The 4,570-nt window shown below is 33.4% G+C and overlaps 1 long non-coding RNA gene across 1 annotated transcript; it reads right to left on the reverse strand.

Moving 5' to 3' along the window:
* Positions 1–2,219, reverse strand: LOC132044921 (uncharacterized). Its single transcript, XR_009412308.1, has 2 exons — positions 2,146–2,219; positions 1–1,552 (listed from the first exon to the last, which is right to left on the reverse strand). It is a non-coding gene; the product is annotated as an uncharacterized LOC132044921 (long non-coding RNA).
* Between the last annotated feature and the right edge of the window lie 2,351 nt (positions 2,220–4,570).

Genomic DNA, 4,570 nt, shown 5'->3' on the forward strand with positions numbered 1-4,570 from the left:
TATCCAAATCAAACTTTATTAAATCCTTAAAATATAAAACGGATTATCATCTAATAAGACACAATTACACTTATTGGGTTAGTTTATGTTGGTAATTAAACGTTTTAATTAATCACCAAATGAACAAATACAAAAACATAGCAAGTTCGGATAACTCCAACTCCGCGTCCTATACAAAAGCTGGTATCTAAGCTCCTGAATTTAACTTTACAGCAGAAAAAAGAGCTAAACAAATTAAGTAGAAAATAAGCTTCTGCAGTAGCTAATTTCAGATCCCCATAACACTAAAATTGCATATGCACACTATCTCTCTTGCAAGTCTTTCACGGTCTCTTGCTGTATTATCGAATATTCTATAGTTTCTCTCTCTCCACAGTGCATTAATGAATTCTGCAAAGGTCAATTTGATTGGTCTTTGCTATTTTTGTCTTCCCCCTAACATGTTGTATGATCCAGTAGAAGTGTTGGTTCCATGTAGCAGTAACAACTCGTATCTGCATCAATTAGTAGCCTGGCTCACAAGTACTTAGCAAATGCACATTCCCCAAAGAAGTGACTCTTGATTCATGCAGGTGCAGCTTGACAAAGCACACAAGTAGGATTCACATTAAGTCTCTATATTTGAAGCCTATCAACAATCTTCCAAGACATTGCATGCTTGGATTTTCACATGATGAACAAATGCATGCTTGAATTTTTCATATTATGATTAAGAAATGAATCAAATTAAACATGTTTCTCCCAAATAGGAAAAAAGGAATGACAAAGGCTTACAGTTGTATACTCTTCAGCTGCTTGATTTCAAGAATATCATTATGAAAATTTCAACCGACACAGGCTGGTTCACATAACTCCAAACTCTGTATGCTGAATTCTTTTCTTTATCAATTCACATGCCTTTCAATCTCTACCCTTTGACATAAATTTTAGCAATGACATGAACTTAGAAAAGAGGCTTCACAGAAACTTATAATCTTTGATACAACTGCAATGACAAGAACTTAGAAAAGAGGTTTCACAGAAACTTCTATATTTGATACAACTACACTTTGTTTGAAGCTTCCTTCATGCAACTCACAAAAGACGCAAAAAGTAATGCATCAGTTCTTTAACCTCGAACATCAACAACACTTATCGGGGGTCACAAAGCACAACTTTTTCTCATCAGAAGACGAATTTAATTCCTGCGCACCTATTAACTCGCTAAAATACTATAAAGCACAATAAAAGATTAGAAACTTCAACATACTCACCTTAAAAACCAACAAAGTGTGCTCATGTATCAGCACAAATAAATATAAAATATAAAGCTGAAGTAGAAATTTAAACAAACCCGTCTATGCACATGAGCAAACGCAACATCACCGGTTTTTCCTTTTGTTTGGTGCAAAAAAATACTTCCCACATTCCGATATATTGTATATCTGATTGAATACAACCTGAGTACTTCCCACAGTCCGATATATTGTATACCTCATTGAGTACAAGCTATACAAATATCATACTTGTACTTTAGAATTTGGCATTTGCACGGGGCAAAGCATGTACAAGCCTAACATTAAAAAAGAAATTTGAATTACACTTAAATTCACTGGAAACTCAATTACATTATTCTCTGGAAAAGATTTTATGTCCTTTTTTCCTCATATAAAGATTAGAACTTGTACTCATCTAAATTGTCAGTAGAGTTGAATCCTCTAAAATAGTTGACATGTGAGTTTCCAATTATCTACAACACACAAAATTCTCAACTATTTTAAATTATTAACTGGAGGTTGGAAATGTTTGGTATTGTACCCTTCTCAACAGCTTTTATCACCCTCATGATAGCCATTTTATGATAATAAATTTTTTGTATCCAGTCAGAATATTTCATCAAACTTACCATTTAAAAAGAATCAATAATTCAAAAAACTTCAACAGAGGCTAAAATGTGATTTGAATTAAGTAGTGATTGCTTAACCAACAAAATCAGTAATCTAGAAGAGAGATTGGATTTGAACTGCAAACACATGAAAATGAGATTGGATATGAACTGCAAACACATGAAAATGAACAAACCGTTGAACCAAGAACAATATATATATAATCGTGAAATAGCTTAAAAAAATTACAAAGATGTATCGACCAGTGACAATTGCATACCACAGAGTGGGAGCCATGTTAGTTTATGACATAATAATAAGAGACAGCTCCAGTCACACCACTAAGAGGTTGAGCGCCAGCCCCTTAAATTTCTGATCTTTCTCGTAATTTATCTCTCTTGCTTAACTTAATCCCAAAAGCCTGCAAATATCAACAGCTTCTCACATGGTTTTTACTCTTTTCAGGCATTTGTTAGCTTTCAACAACTTTAGAAGGAGTAGTTGCTAATAACAATAAATAATGATACAGTAACATGAAAGAATTAACGCTCAGAAGTTTTCAATCCACAAAATCTAGTTCTGCAATAGGAAAGTACAAAAAAGACGGGAAAAATGAGAAATAGTTGCAAGGAATATTTTTCAATAAGCAAAAATAGAAAAAAAAAAAAAAAAAAAAAAGACTAATAAATGAGCTGAAAATTATTTTAAAAAATCCATGAAAGAACGTTCTCAAACTTACCAAGAAAGCATACCCAAAGCCATTAGAGTAAGAAGGAGAATGACCCCATCTCTCATAAGAATGAAATATGAAAACCCATCATTCTTGGATAAAACTACCTTCTTATGCTGTGCTGAGACTTCACCACCTAAAGATCCTATTTTTATGTTCCTTCTGTATTTTCTCTCTTCCCAAAGTTCAAAAACTAAACTACAACTCAAAATGGAGGAAAGCTGACGAAAGGAAGAGACCTTTTTATGCCTGGTATTCAGAATCCTAGAAGAATTCTCCTCCCCTCATGACTTTCTTCTGCTCCTTTGATTCGATGAGATCCATTTTAAACATTAATTAAATCCAATGATATAACTAATAATCAACTTTCTACCGTTACAATTCTAAGGCAGAGACTTGAGAGGACTAAAGTCTTTTCATATTTCATGTTCCGAGGAATCTTCTTCATTCAATTAAGTAACGCATTTAACCATTTTTTAGATTTTAAAAAATAAGTTTAAACATAAATATTAGGGAAGAAAAAAGTCTAATCCACAAAAAATCAAGGAAAAAAGATAAATAAGAAGGTATATGCTGAGTGAGAAGCAGGGGCTATAGTAGGATATGTATGATAGGCCCTGACTTAAAAATGAGAGCATAGAGTGTAAGTTTAGAGCAGTAGATTTCCTTAACTAATATAATTTATAAGCGCTGCAACGAATCTAAATTTCAGGCAGAATTTGAGAATAATGGATACATAGAAACAGGAAATACTAACCAAACAAATCTCAAAAGCAGAGAAAGAGGGTATTTACCTTCGCGAGTAGCTTTCGCCAGGGATCTGTTTGTGGATAGGTTTCACAAAAAATAAGTAAGGCTAATGTATATGAATTCTATATTTGAAATGGATACAAGGATTGTTGAGTGTTATACTTACTTGTTCATGTCCATCAATATCTGCTAGTAGACCCTGTAGTAATACATAATTGATTAATAACATGAACAGCAAATCTAAGGTTTCAAGTAATTGTCCCCAATATTTTAACTTACCAATGTTCCTGAGACTATGACATACAAATCTGTTTGAGCCTCATTCTGGAGAATCAAATTTTCCTTGGGAGGGTAGTATTCAACTTTCATTAACCTTAAAATCAGGAACAACACCATACTTCTTGAATGAATAGTAGTATGCCACAGTGGTATAGCACAAAAAGGGTAAAAACGACGGCCATGGTCGGGTAACGAAAAGCATTGGAGGATTTAATCGTGATCGAATGAAAAGGAAAAAGTGCCGCAAATTGACATGGAAAGAAAAATGGGTAAGAGAGGAAGGACTAAATCCTAATTAAGAGGATAAAGCGGCAGTACTGTTTCGGGGGAGAAGGAATTGGTAGTGACGACTGACGATAGAACCAAATAAAGGGAATTTTGGGATTTAAGACGTGACTTTTGGCTTTTCTATGTAGAGGTGCCTTGTTTTTAAATAAAAAAAAAAATTAGGCTGGGAATTAGGAAAAGTTGGAAAAAATTGTGGAAAAAGATAAATGCAATTCTTGATTTTTAAGAGCGTTACGTGGCGGGCCTATGTCCTCCTTTTATATATATATATTTATATTACTCGAGCCCAACATGAATGGTTAAACAAAATAAAGGAGATACTTCTTTAGTATTGAAAATGTAAATACGGTAAATACTCCTAACGTGATCAACTCTCCTTGCAGGACAAATTCAATGGTTAGAAAATCATAACTAAAATTACAATACACTGGTTCAAATATTATACTTTCATAACTACTTCTAAACTAGCAATGGCTTTCCCTACTCTTATTAGCTCTGTCTGCCCAAAAAAGAAGAAAAAAATTGAAGAAAAAAAGGGTGACCAAGTAAATGTTAGTGCTATGATTTTAATGATGACAAATTATTTTTATGTAGGTATAATACTCAAAGGAACCCAAAAATGCAGCAAGCCCATTGGACATACAAAGCCCATTTTACA

The sequence above is a fragment of the Lycium ferocissimum genome, unplaced genomic scaffold (genome assembly GCF_029784015.1).
Source record: "Lycium ferocissimum isolate CSIRO_LF1 unplaced genomic scaffold, AGI_CSIRO_Lferr_CH_V1 ctg546, whole genome shotgun sequence".
NCBI lineage: Eukaryota > Viridiplantae > Streptophyta > Magnoliopsida > Solanales > Solanaceae > Lycium > Lycium ferocissimum.